Source organism: Mustela nivalis (genome assembly GCF_964662115.1).
Source record: "Mustela nivalis genome assembly, chromosome: 4".
NCBI lineage: Eukaryota > Metazoa > Chordata > Mammalia > Carnivora > Mustelidae > Mustela > Mustela nivalis.
Genome location: NC_139023.1, coordinates 85,551,454 through 85,566,895, shown reverse-complemented (window position 1 = coordinate 85,566,895; position 15,442 = coordinate 85,551,454). Strand labels below are relative to the sequence as shown.

The 15,442-nt window shown below is 37.3% G+C and overlaps 1 long non-coding RNA gene across 5 annotated transcripts in view; it reads left to right on the top strand.

Moving 5' to 3' along the window:
• Window positions 1-14,861, top strand: part of LOC309862935 — a 243,347-nt gene extending 228,486 nt beyond the window's left edge. For all 5 annotated transcript variants that reach the window (XR_014310799.1, XR_014310800.1, XR_014310801.1 and 2 more), the window contains one exon: window positions 13,731-14,861. This is a non-coding gene — a long non-coding RNA (uncharacterized lncRNA). The remainder of the gene's footprint in view (window positions 1-13,730) is intronic.
• Window positions 14,862-15,442: the final 581 nt, after the last annotated feature.

Here is a 15,442-nt window from a genome sequence, read left to right as displayed (position 1 = left end):
TTTGGTGGTACCCCTTATATATTTGCCCAATCTCAATTTTGTCTGACATTTCATCAACTGGTATCTATATTTCAAAGCTAAATTCAGATTGTCCTTAACCCATAAAGTGCCTTCAAAAGCATATTTGCTGCTAACACTTGCAAGGCCTAGGGCTGAAGTATGAATGAAATTCCCAAACCATTTGTCTAAATATTAGAAGATATAAGTCTAAGTCAAGCAGAGAAAGACAACTATCATATGATCTCCCTGATATGAGGAAGTGGTGATGCAACATGGGGACTTAAGAGGGTAGGAGAAGAATCAATGAAACAAGATGGGATTGGGAGGGAGACAAACCACAAGTGACTCTTAATCTCACAAAACAAACTGAGGGTTGCTGGGGGGAGGGGGTTTGGGAGAAGGGAGTGGGATTATGGACATGGGGGAGGGTATGTGCTTTGGTGAGTGCTGTGAAGTGTGTAAACTGGTGATTCACAGACCTGTACCCCTGGGGATAAAAATATATGTTTATAAAAAATAAAAAATTAAAAAAAAAAGAAGATATAAGTCTAGCTAAAGCCTAGAGAACTACATAATATCAACTTTGAAAAATGTGTAAGATTATGGTGTTGATAGATCTGAAAGCTGGCCTAATATCCAATATTGCTAAATTTACTATTATTGTTCATATTTGGCTATTCTGTGTTGATCAGCTGGCATTTCTTAGAGGATTAATAAAATTAAAACAACTAATAAATTATTATTTATTAATTTCTTATTTTTTCTTGTCTTCATTTCAGCAAAATCAGTAATGTTATAGTCAATAACCATCATAATATATAACAATTATATAATCAAAAATTATAAACTATAAAATCAATAATTTTATAATTGTGTTACATGAGCAGCCTTTCTTGGAAACCATAGTACTTAGCTTTTTTTAAAGATTTTTTTATTTTGAGAGAGAGAGAGAGAGAAAGAGAGGGAGAGAAAGCAGGAGGGGCAGAAGGAGAGAAGAGAGAATCTCCAGCAGACTCCACGCTGAGCACAGAGCCCAATGTGGGAGATCCCGCAACCAGAGATCATGACCTGAGTTGAAACTGAGAATCAGTCACTTAACTGACTGTGCCACCCAGTGCCCTTACATTTTTGGTTTTTTAAATTTCTAATTTGAAGGATCCTATTGGGGCTATCATAACTGGAACTATTAATAAAATTCTTAAAGCAGTATTTGAATCTAAATTATCATAGATTTTATACATCATGTTCAGTTATTGTAATAGGGAGATTTATGACAAAATATCATCATCACAGAAATTATTGTAAGTCTTTTAACTTCCTTGAATAAAGTACTATGAATAGAATATTGGTTTTGTTATCTTTTGAGGCAATATCTAAATCCATATGGCAATATAAATAATTAGTGTCACAGGCCATGTGTATTACTTCTAGAGTTACACATATTTAAATTTAAAAAATCAAGATGTTTAATATTGACAGCTCTTCCTCAACTTCTATGCCCATCTATTGCAAACATGCTAATTTGCTCAAGTAGAAATATGTCCAGGTGCCATACCTGGAAGGTAAGGAAGAAAAGATGATGCTCAGAACAGTTGAAGAAAGATATTTATTATGCAAGAATATTTCACATCCCTGCTGAGAAGGACATGGATGACAAGGTAATTAATTTGTATTTTCTCCTAGCTAACTAATTTTGCTGCCTATGTCTTTCCCACATAAAAAAAGGAGTATCAGTGACTGACTGCATGCCAGTCCTTGGTACGCAGATGTAGTCACCTTTCGTTCTGGGGACAAACAGCAGAAGAATTGAAGACATGATTATTTGGGAACTGAGAGGTTTGACCTGGAAGCCAGTGTTTAAAATTACAGGTTGGACTGGATCAGTTCTGTCTACTGGATTCCAGGTGCCAGGGCATTCATGTATTGTTTCATAAATGTGGTTGGTATGTTTATAATGTGTAGGGCTTTCTAAAATATGGGACCCAAATGAAGGTATCCTTCTTACCCAAATGTAGTATTCTCTAAAAGAAAGTGGACTTAGGATAGGAATGATCTATAATTCTTAAATCCCTAAACACTTTGCACTTTCCCCAGGTATACCTGGAAAAATGTGATAAAGACAACAACAATTTGCCCTCACAGAGAAAACAACTTCTTTACAACTAATGAAAGATATATTGTTTGTTTTTTAAACTATCACTTATGCCTTGCACAATAGATTCAAATTATAGAGTCTCAAATTTACTTTGAAAAATATTGAATAGCTAGCTAATTAATAAAAGGAAAGACAGAAATAACTCTAATTTATAATCCTTGGTTTTTTGTTTGTTTGTTTAGCTTTAGCTAGGAATAAATTATACATATGTGTGACAGGGCAATTAACAAAATCAATAGTAGTTCATGGTCTGAGTCTGGGTGACTAAGAGAATAGTAATAGTGTCAAAAACTAAATTATGTATGTTAATGGGAGGATGGTGGGAAAGGAGTGATGGAAAGAAGAGCAGGAATCAGTTTAGTTTAAGGTGTACTTGGTAAACACTAATGAGAAGGCTCAGAAGGAAATAAGAGATGTAGGGTTAGAATGCAAGAGAGAGGGTGCGGTTAATGAAAGACTTTTATGGTTCAGAAATTGTGTGATAATATTTGCTTGTGTGATGATAATCTATATATTTCATAAGTATTTACTGCATGTCAGGCATTCTATCAAATACTCTATACACACCAGTTTATTCCTTTGAATCACATGAGCTTGATATTACCATGGTCCTTCTCTTTGAAATAATATACATGAGATTTTGTGATGGTTACTTGCCAATATTTTATTGCTGGTATGTAACAGACCAGAAAGTAAATCAAGTATGTCTAACTGCACAGCTTTCTCTTAATCACCAAGGGCATTTGAAGCCATAGATTGAATTCCAGCTCCTTGGCAGAAGGTAAAGAGGAATAAGAGGAGGTGATACAGGGCATGGTGACATCTGGGAGAAGGGAAGGAAGTTGTACTAATTAGTCTATTTAAATTATTAGCAAGAGAAATCCTACTCAAATTGATTTAAGCAAAAGGGGGATTTTTTTAAAAGATTTTATTTATTTATTTGACAGACAGAGATCACAAGCAGGCAGGCTCCCTGCTGAGCAGAAAGCCTGATGTGAAGCTTTATCTCAGGACTCTGAGATCACGACCTGAGCCAAAGGCAGAGGCTTCAACCCGTTGAGCCACCCAGGCACCCCCCAAAAGGGGATTTTAACAGAAGGATAAATTATGACATAACTGGACAGTCATAATTACAGAAAGGCCATGATCTCTCATAACATCAAGAATCAGGCCCCAGAGGATCAGGATTTCTCCTCTGATTCATGGTCATGCTTCTCTCCACAAGTCAAGCTCTCTCTTTCAATAGAGGGGTTTCATCCATGTGACAAAAATGCAGGTAGCCAAAATGTTCCAGAGTTTTATAGCTCATGACTCAACCAACAGAGAGACACTGACAAGACTTTCTGAGTCCTAAGTCCAAAAATTTAAAGAGAGACTCTCATTGGTCCAGGCTAGTCAAATGTTATATCAAGATACTTTTTGCTGTATGGTAGAGAAAACATAAATATCCCCTTACTGCGTATTTTCTCACATAACAAGAAATGTGGAGAAAGAGGGCTCCAGGGCTGGTTCAGTGCTAAATGATGCCAAAGAGAAGAGTCTCCAGGATTTTTTCAACCCTTCACTCATGATAGAAAGACGGTTGCTGTTATTATAATAATCATATCCTTATGGCAACATCTGAGGCAGAAAACAAATGAGGCAGAAAAGAAGATTCTCTGTATGACATTTTCGTTCAGTCAAGAGGGAAACTACTGCCTTTTGGGTTGAGTGGAGCCTGAGCAGTTCCAGGGATTCTTTTTAAGAAAAAAAAAAAAGAAGAAGAAGGAGGAGGGGGGGGGAGGGGGAGAGAGGGAGGAGGAGAAGAATATTAAAAATACAACATTAGGCTCAGGGCCTTGGCGTGGGTCATTATTTAGTATGGGGCCCTATGCTTAATAGTCTTTATGATCCTCCTTGTACATCCAGCCTGTATTGTGTTTTCCTCCTCTGTCTCAGTGGCTGCACTGAATCAAATGGTCACTCCTGCCTGCAAAGTGCTTGGAAATGCAAGTATCTGGATCCGATGGCAGCTAATTTTGGAGATATGTGTGTAAGACTAGAGAAAAAAGAGGAGAAGACTGGCCGTTGAATGAGGACCCATCGGTTCCCACAGTTTCCGTCATTGGAATGCTTACACACAGCCATAGGTTCCAGAATCATACCGCAAGGTGTGGCTGATTTGGCAGGAACTAGGTGGATGGATTCGATGGGATGAAGTGTGTGCCCTCCAAATTTTGTCCACTTAGGATCTCAGAATGTGGCTTTATTAGGAAACAGGGTCTTCACAGATGTCATCAGTTAAGGATCTTGAGATGAATCATACTGGAGTTAGGGTGGGCCCTAAATTCAATGACTGATGTCTTAATAAAAAGAGGAGGGCCACACAGAGGGACAGAGGAGGCCAGGCAAAGGTGGAGGCAGAGACTGGATTTCATCTACCACCAAGCCAGAGTCAGATAGTCCGTTTTGGGCCCTAGGGTCACTATGACCTGAAAGAGGCACAGGAGGATTCTGTCCTCCAGTGCTTCTGAGAGAGACTGGCCTGCGGGCACCTTGCTTGCTGACCTCTAGTTCTAGAACTTGAAGAGAATACACTTCCATTGTATGAAGCCACCCAGTTTGTGGTTATTTATCGGGGCAGCACTGGGAGAGTAATACAATGGGATAAAGAGTAGTTATGAGAAGCAGGGGGTGTCCATTGTAGGCTTTATAAAAGGAGTTTAGAAGCAGGTAGAGTCGCAGATACAGAATGAGAGCCAGGTCGGTGTATTGCCTTGATGGCCGTGACTAGGCATGGGAATTGCAGTGCAAGGCAGAGTTACCAGTGCGGAATCCAGACAAGACAGTAGAGATAGTGACATAGGAGGACCGACGAATTCCTGAGCATTTCTACCCCAGCCTGACTCTGCACTATATGCTGTATGTCTGAAATTCCCCATCCCCTCATGCTTGCTTAGTTCTCTGCCCTTCCCTCCATGACACGGATGTGGAAGACACACTCCTTTCAGCCCTTCAGGTCACTGATGTTCTCTGTGTGTGTGTGCGCGCTTATGTGTATATAGAATGATATATTCATAATTTTCTATTTTTAGATATTAAGTGAGAGCAGTGTAATCTCTGTCTCTTTAATTTTCTTTTCATGGTACAATATTCCTGAAGTAATTTAGGGAGTACTCAAATGATGTCGGTGGCTTGTAATATGTATCTTGTGGAGTAGAGCATGAGAAAAATAAGAGACACTATGATCTTAAATTCTCATTATAAGTCTCCTATATTTAAATACAGTCATTTTTTACAATGTTAAATGTCATTTGGGGACGCTGAAGCATTGCACATTTATTTAGTTTAGACCTAAAAGAAGCCATACCCTTCTGAAGTACGAGCATTTCTAGTTCTGTATTGTTTTTTTTTTAAGATTTTATTTATTTATAAAATAATAAAGAGAGACACAGTGAGAGAGGGAACACAAGCAGGAGGAGTGGGAGAGGGAGAAGCAGGCTTCCCATGGAACAAGGAGCCCGGCCCAGGATACTGGGATCAGCTCAATCCCAGGATACTGGGATCATGACCTGAGCAGAAGTCAGATGCTTAATGACTGAGCCACCCAGGTGCCTGCCCCTAGTTCTAAATCGTTTTGATGTGGCTTCATCTTCAATGTATTCTATACTTCCACGAATTTGTGCATAGATTATATTTTCCTCACGACTCAGGATCAACATTATACACACCCATTCCCGTCCTTTGCGATGATACAGTGATGTGCTGGGACCTCTTTCCAAAGTGCCCGGGCCAGTCCTGTTGCTGAACCATTGCTCTTTTCTTTTGTTCTGAGCTGGCCAGCTGCACTTTTAGTTGTTGCCGGCACGCTCTCCTCTACCAGAACCCTGTCTTTCTTTAATGCACTGTTTCTAATCCATTGTGGTCTGGGAATCCAAATAACACAGCTTGTTAGGATTGATCTTCCTCTACGAGTAAATGTCCCCAAGCGAGCATCTGCATCCCCCCAGTGAGTTTCCTTGGAAATTTATTCTTTGGGTTAGGTGTTACAAGTTTTAGTGCATGGATGGCCAGAATAATTTTTTCTTTGCTTCTGAACACTCTGTTCGAGCCAGCTGGCTGATGAGGTGCCTGACAGCATCCAGCGAATTCTTAGTAGGAATTGTTTTCCCCCCATTTACATTGTGTTCCACGCCCCAAGTTATTTTTAAATATTATATCTGTGTTTTTGTTTCATTTTGCCGTATCGATGGAGTGCTATTAGCTTCACTTTTAAAGCCTCCATCCCGAGGAATTACCCTGCCCAAACTCTGGATAACGATAATGTGAGGCTTATTTTAGGCGAGTGTATGTTGACCGACGCACAGCCGTCGTGTGTGTCAAAGCTGGGAAAACTCTGCTAGAACAACCTGATTGTGCCCAGAGGTAATATTTAAATATACAGAGGGGTAGCTGAAGACACAGGAGGAGAGCCAGTGTTTTCCAGGATATCATATTGTTTCTGACTCAGGTTGCAGAATGTCTTTGAAATCCTGGGATGACATTAAAGTTAGAATATTAGGAGTCGGAATTCTAAGGTCAGCATCAAGAAGGTATTTGGATCTAAGTCGTTTGGTTTAAGAAAACAGTCTTTGAGGGGACCCCGTTTGTCCCAGCTCTTTTTCTCAAACAGCCTGCTCTTCTCCAAAGCATCACACACAAACCAGGCTGGGAGAGCCTAAACGGTGAGGGGCCCAGGATATGTGTCAAAGTTGCAAGAGCTAAGTTGTCAATAGCCACAGCCTTTAAAAGTAATGCAGGTTTAAGAAAAGGAGGGCCTCTATAAATCACTAGAAAACTCGATGATGATTCCAACTGCAGATGGGCTTTTAAACAAGTGTGTGCGTTTGCTGCTGCTTCTCAACTCCCAGTTGGATACTAAAAAAAAAGGCTCTTTCTCAATTTCCTGTTCTTGTGCCTTATTAAAATCATTCTGTTGCTCTGACCCCCGCCTCTGCCTCTTTCTTCTCTTCACATCTGTGTTTGTGTGTGGAGGACGTTACCCACAGTTCCTGGCCATGAAGAATGCAGGAAGGTCCCGAGGACGAGATTGTGACCCAGCTACAGTGTGTGTGAAATGAGTGATGGGAGGAGAGAGGGCAAGCGAGCAGTGGTGCAGGGGTATGATTTGTATAGTTATTTCTAGCTTTGAATTGTTTCCAAATCTCATACATTCACAGACAGCCTCGCCAAAGCCCACAGCTGTCATGCATTTTCAACAGATTCCACAGGGCCTAGATGAGGTTTGAAGGCATTCCTTTGCTCTTACACATTAGCTAAAAGGAATTACCGTAACATCTGATATTGTGGAAGTGGGATATTTGCCATCCTGACCTTGCCCAAAGCAGTCCGGAAATGGGGTCCAAGAACGTATTATCTCATGCGGCCTCTAAAGGTCACGGGGGGCCCCTTGGTGGCATTCCAGCAAGACCCAGGCAGCCAACATGCTCTACGTTTGGACAAACTGTGGTGCTGTGTACAGACCTGGTGGGGAGACACGTGTTCCCCTTGCTCTTTGGATGTTTGTCATAGGAAAGGCATGTTCCACTGGAGAAATTCCCAGCTGTCAGTAATGTGCTGATACACCACAGCCAATCATCAGAAGACGAGCCAAATAAACAGGATGTTCCCCATGTGTGTGATTGCATGAGTGTGTAACAAAACTTCTGTCCATTTCACAGCCTCATAATGGGATTGACATGCATTGCTTAATCTGCATCTGTCTGTTTAGGGTAGAAAAACATAAACACCATGGAAACAGTGTAAGGAAGCCCTTTCTTTGGCTATATGGACTGTTGATAATGATGGGATGAAATCTGGTATAAATTGGGAATGATCATTGCTTTAATGTTATGAGTTCACTTGCTGGGAAGTGCCTTCAAGGCATCCAAGCACAGATGAGAGGAAATGATCCGATCATCAGTGGCTATTGTGAGCTGACACAGAGGGCTGAGTCTGTGAGGATATTTTTACATGCTGGTGGAGTCATCGTCATTCTTTCTTCTTGTAAGACACTCACTGGCTGAGCTATTTACATAAATGTACAGAAATGAGTCAAAGTTATGTCATTGCCTTTTTTGGGGTTGTTTGTTTGGAAATACTGCTTCTGATCACTATGAGTGCTAAACATATTCCTGAAGCCACAATTGAGGGAAAAGAGGAGAGAGGCAGTTCCTTCAACATTCCCGTGTAGAGTGGGTTCTCTGAAAAATAACATTAAGTATCCTGTTAGGTGTCAGACCTCTTACTCCTCTGACTATGCAAACCCTTTTGCTCAAGTTGGTACATTTATTCATGATAATAACAATAGATATCATTTATTAAAGATTTCCTATATGCCAGTACTGTGCTGTCTTTAACATACATGAACTCTTCTAATTCTCACAAAAACATATAATGTTGATATTATTATTGTTCCTCTTTTAAAGAGAAACTAACTAGGGTTTGCAGAAGGAAGTAGGCTTGCTTAAGAAGATGGAGCTAGTGAGGGAGCAAGTGTGAAGCCACATCTATATGAGTACAAAACCCATGCACTTAACTGTTCCTTCACAGTATTACGCTCGTGTGTCTCTGCTTTCTGAGAAATGGTGTTTCTATTTCCGCCTCAGATGTTATGTTCCATAGAAAGATGATCCAGTATATCTTCTTGAACAGGCTTGATGTACAAAGACCAGTCTGGTGTTCTAGGGTTTATCCATTTGGCAAGGTTGAAGGTTGAAGACCATGACATGAAACCTTGGTAACAACTTCTCTCTGTTACTCAAGTTTGATCTTCTGACTTTGGTTGTTACCTATTGTTTTTGAAACTTAACGGCTAAGATACATGGATTTAAGCCAAAATCATGTGCCTAAAAACTTTTTGACACTCTTTCAATAGTTTTTATTTGATAAACACAGTGGGAAAAAGAAAAAAGTTGTGAATGCACAGGTTATGTGTGCTTATTTCTGTTGATGAAATCATTAAAGACTTGTACTACTATAGCATCTAGCAGAAGACAGAACCACATCGCAGTTGGGGCACAGGCTTGGGATTTTCATGACTTATTATCTCTGTGACCCTGGGAAATTTAATTGATGTCTCTGTACTTATTTTCCCCCATCTGTACAACAGGCATAAAGAAGTAATAATAACTATAGTACTGTTCCTAGAAGGAAATGAGAGAATACCTGTAAATGTGTGCCCCCTAATAAGTATTCAACAGTATGTACCTAAATGTCTTGGAACTTTCCACCACTAATATTTGTATTATATTGCTCCAAGGTTCTCCTCGAAGTCAGACTGACTAGAATCTATTTGTAAAATGTAGTCTCCCTAAGCTTAGAATGTAAGCTCCCTGAAACCACATACCTTTTTTTCCCCTATTTTTTTTTTCCTCTCTCTGCTGTGTTTTCATTACCTAGAACAGCGCCTGACACGTGGTAGGTAGGTCCCTACAAATATCTGTTAAATAAATGAATGTTAGCTATTACTACCATTACTATTATTATCTGCTTCATACTCAGATACTATACTGAAAAAAAAATCCTCAAGATATGGTTTAAATTTGAATGGTTACCAAGGTTTTTAATATATTTGATTCTTAATCATAAAATTTAACAGCTTATCAGTACATCGGAGCATATGGAGTTTAACCTCTTCAACTTATAACATTAAGAGAATGTAAAACACTCTGAGTCCCAGCGATATCCCACGATGTTCTCTTAGTCAAGAATGACCTAGTACCAAATAAGAACTGCCCTTGAAGCCTCTGGACCCCAAATCCAGTGCTCTTTCTTCTGTGCCCCAATGACTTCTAATTTGGGTACCAACATAGTTCTCCACTCCTCAGTGGACCAGTCAGCCCTCAGTCCAGGTGGAATCCCACATTTATTTCACTGTTGTGTTTTACTCCAAACTTCCCATCACCTTTGGATGATTGGTCATTGCCATTCTTCAGGTTTTTTACTGTGATGGAATTTCTTTTTGGATGAAAATGAGCTCTCCCTACAATCCCCACACAGGGATGACTAAGAATTGCAAGAGGCCAGGGAGGGCTGTTCTTATCCAGGTCCCTTGGCCACTAGGATATGCACATTTTTTAGGAAATGCACATCTTTTCTTTGCTATTTGCACTCTTTCTCTGAATTTTGAGATCTCTAGAAACTTTCACTTGGGGAGAAAATCAGAACAAATACAAAAATACAAATATAAGCTGTATGGGTTATTGCTTCTCTGACTCCAGAGTTGTTCAGGGGAAAAGAAGGTATTAGTTCATCTGACAACCAACCATTTATTGTAACATGACAAGCAATGTGACTGTGTGTGTATGGAGTTAACAAGTATTTTTAAGTTCCATTCTTTTCCTTTAAGGAATTTACAGTATTGCTGAAAAACAAATTATCCAAAATAAATCCTGTAATGCAAAACACAATAGCTAGAAATGAAGAGTGGAGATGAAAAAATTTTGAGGGACCTTAGAGGAGGGAAAAAAAAAATCACTTACAAAGGGGGAGTTAGGATGTTCATGGAAGAGGCAAGATCTTAACTAGACTTTCATGGATCACTTGTCTTCACATTTCATGCATCTCGGATGAAATAGATTTTAGAGTTGATTACTTAGGGTCTGTTTTACTTCATGGCATTTTATCTTCTCATGCATGCCATATCACAGACACATATGTGTGCAACTTGAGGCAACAGTTTATTTCTCAAAAGAGGTTCTTATTAGAGGCATTAATTTTTTTTTTTGCATAGTCATAATTACGAATACTTACTTGAGTTTATAAATGACAATATATTCCTGAAAGACAAAAGTTTGTATCTTGCATGTGCCCATGTACAGTATTTGGAGTCTCTACAAATAGCTAAGCATTAAATAGCAGACGATTTTTGGACACTGTTAATTCAACTCACATAACTGATTATGGTTAAAACACAAACCATTTCCAAATAGAATTCCATTATGAGGTAGTGTGGAGATTTAAAGGGACCCATGAGCTGAACCCATGATTTGTATACCAACTGCTTTCACAGAAGATTCCCCCCATGGAAGGGTATCTTTCAACTTAAAATAATTTGCTGCACCTATTTTAATAGCTGATCTCTTTCCTTAACCTTATTTTCAAGCATAGATATAATGCTGATTAAATAAGTATCTTTAGTTTTACTAAACATTTAACAATGCATTATGTACTAAGCAGTAACTAGAAAATTGGAAGTTCTCTTTTTTATTGAGGTACAGTTGACATATAACATTATATTAGTTTCAGGTGTACAACATAATGATTTGATATTTGCATGTATTGCAAAAAGGTCACCACACTGTCTTAAAAGTTTTGATTAATTTTACTAAACCATGTTGTATTTTCCATTTACCAAACCAAAATTAAAGAAATAAATTCAATTATTTCTATTTTTGTATATTTATTGTGAGAACCACAAGGAATGTGATTTGCATCAGTTGAGAGCAGTGGTGTGTCTTCATTGTCCAGTCTTTCCCCTGCATTTTGGCTTTGCTCTGTCCCTCATCAGCTGAGGAATTGTCTGCTGTGGGGCTTTCTCTGTTTAGGGTTTATGCCGCTCACTTGGTTTTGTGACCTTGGGATGTTCCACCTACTCATTTTGCTTGCTGGCTCCTAAGGCTATGATTGCAGCCACAGTGTTCTGAGTCTCTCATGTGGAGCATGCTGACAGATGTGCATGCTGAACATTTTAACCAGCGCACTTCTGCAGGTTTCTTCTGAAGCTGATGGCATGACCAAAACAATTCTATGCTCTTCCGAAGAACAGAAGGAAGGCAAAACCAGAAAGATGGCTCAAACAGAGCCACTGTGGAAGACAAGTTAGAGGTATAACAGAGCACAAGAATGATGGTGTTCCGTAGCTTTTTGAGAGCCACCTTCTCTCAAGTTGAGAATTTAGTGGGAGCACTTTACTCAAAGTCTGTGTCCTGTGTCTTGCTATCATTAGTTTTTATCACAGTACTGGATCTTAGATCAGTTTATGCAGACGAGTCAATTGAATTTTTGGAACTATCTTAGGACTAGTATGCTAAAGTCATGAAAATATAAGTATAGAAAGAAGAATGATTTATTCCCAAATATTTATTGAGCTGTTATTATGTGAGGGAGACTAAAGGATAGGTAGGCAAGATGTAGTCTTTGCCCAGATGACCTTGTGCACAATTGCTTGAAACTGGCATGGGGCCTTCAGCTATAGTGGAAAGAAGTTGCAATCATAATCCAAATTAAGAAGATTTTCCAGAATTTGGTTGAATAGTATACCTAGAAGGGCTTTCAGAATTCATCTACTCCTCCTATCTTATTCTATGAATACAACTGTAATTGTGACTTGCTCAAGATCACCTAGAAATTTAGCAGAAAGTCAGATATTAACAAAGCTATCTTTCATTTAAACCTCATGATTTAAAAAAAAATGATAGGGTATATATAAAATATATCAGTATATATCAATATATATATTCTGATTTAAGTAGGTCAAATGCAATTTGATTTTACTTTTATTAGCTTAGTGCTGATTGTTTTAATTCTAAATGTGCTTAATTTGGTTTTCTCGGCATTATATATATATATATATATGTATATATATATATATATATATATATTTAAAGATTTTATTTATTTATTTGAAAGAGAGAGAGTGAGAATAAGCAGAGAGGAAGGGCAGAGAGAGAAGGAGAAGCAGGCTCCCCACTGAGCAGGACCTGAACTGACATTTAACCGACTGAGCCACATAGGTGCCCCTGCATTGTATATTTTCAGTTACTTATTTAAGTTATTTATTTAAGTTACAGGAGAGAGGGCAAGAGGAAGTTTTCTCTATTTTGCACTTTAATTTTTTTCACTTTCTATTAGTGCTAACTTAGAACTTTTTATTATAGAAGTAGTAGATGTTAATTGAATAAAACTAGAAAATATAGATAAGAAAAAAGTGAAAACTAAATTCAACTATAATCCAACCTTCAAAAAGAAAGCCTATATTTTATATGCATAATGTTTATTTTTGTTATTATATTTTAATATATTATATTTATTAATTTAACATATTAAATTAAAATTTAATTTTATACTATATAATATATAATGAAATTATAAAATATAAAACATATTGCATATATAAAATATATTTACATTATGCATATCTTCATTGCCATTAAAAATGAAGTCACATTTAAACTACTATTTATACTTCATTTTTTTCACTATTAAATGGGCATTTTCCATGTGCTAAATATGTTTAGAATATCATTTTTATTGGGACTGCAAAATAGTCTTTTATTTCTTATATTTTTGGACATTTTATTTATCATTAATTTTTGGACACAAGTTTTCTTCATTGTAAGTATTCTACAATAAAGATCCACATAATTGGAGGCTTATCTTTCATTATTTTCTTACATTTTCAGATGTGGAGTTCCTGGATCAAAGAATATACATATACTTAAGACTTTTGATACATAGTGCACCTACTACCAACACTTACTTTTTGTCCAAGGTTTCAGATTTTGTAGTTTGTTTAATTTGTTTTTTAATTTTTATACTTTTTTTCAAATCATAGGTTATGTTCAGTCCTGCGGACTTTCAAATTGCCAAGGGTGAATACATCTATTAACAAACAAACCCATAAAGAGAAGACTCTCATGCAAGAAATAGAGTCACCATGGCTTAGCATCCACACAGAAGGCCTTCTATTTCCTGAAAAGCGTTGTATTAAGTGTTTGAAATAGATGTTGCTTCATTTCTATCTCCGCAGGGCAAAAGCAAGATGAGTCTAAATTTAGCACTGGCATCAAGAGATGGATATTTTCACATCTTCATGTCTCCTTCCCAGAGATCTCTGACTCTCACTTGTCAAATCTGGGATGGACATAAATTGGGTATATGGTTCTCTAAGAACTTGAAAGTCTTCAGATGTTAGAGAACAAATATTGTCACCTACTAGAGGACATTGTGATGTTTCTAAATCTTTTAAGTTTTCTTTCTGTGTATAATTACTTATTAATATGAGAAGAAGTAATAGTTACTATTTTTAAACTTGTCTCATTAGAAGCTGCTAGATGTGATAATGAATATACTAAATTCAGTGAGGTTTGCAGGCATCTTTTAAAAGTAAGACTATACATTCTAATATAAAAATATAAAAAAAATTAAAAAATAAAAATATTTTTAAAGAGAAAAATGCACATATCTTTATTTTTTGCAACTATAACTTTTCCTGTTCTGGTGCCTGATAGAGTACATATTCTTTGGTTTTTTTAGGATACAAAATAGTTGCAGCTAGTTTCAAACATGGTACTTTATGATAATAGGTATAGACAGTTTCAAACATGATATGTGAGCATAGACACTGAGAAATGTAAATTAATTATATTAATTAATTAATACCTCCATTTCCGAAACAATCTAAAATTTCAAAGGAAACTACTACTGCATTCGATTATTTAATACCATCTGTGACTTGAATTGCTTATGTCATAATTATTATAAACCATCTCCAAAGGTAAGATTTTTTTACAATTAAGCATTTTGTCATCTAAGAGAATGTTTGTATAATTTTGGATTTTACTACAACTCAGTTAATTATGTTTTATTTATTTAAGATTTTATTTTTAAGTAATCTCTACATCCAGTGTAGGCTTGTCTACATCCCTGAGATCAGGAGTCTCATGCTCTACCAACAGAGCCAGACATGTGCCTCAATAATGTTTTAAATAAATATATGTACAATTATTTTGTAATCATCATATATTTCAAGTGTGTGTTAATTCATTATTTGGAATGGAATAGCTCTAGGAAAAATTACTGAAATTTTGAGTGCTACTTTTTTTTGGACAATGTGGATTTTGTACTTCATAAGTACACTCACCTCATATCAGTAAAGTAGACTAAGTTTAAAAGTCTACTTTAAAAACAGAAGAGACTATTGCTGTATTTGAATATAGGATAGGCACAGCTTGATGGAATGGAAAGAAGTAAAGTAAATGAAAAAGGCTGTAGCATTGATAACTTCAAGCTTCAGGCAGATTCACATGTTGACTATTGGGAGTTCTAAATAATTGTCAGGTAGAAATAGAGTCTCGAGTACGTGCAGCTGAGACCATGTCTTGTCCTGACTGTGTTCCCTGAAACACTAAAAAAAAAAAAGTATGTATCTGAGTTTTTTTAAAAAAAGAATTATCTGAGGGAGAGAGGGAACAAAGCCCGTACCCACGCACACACACGGGTGTGGGATGGGTAGAAGGAGAGGGAGACAGAGTCCCAAGCAGGCTC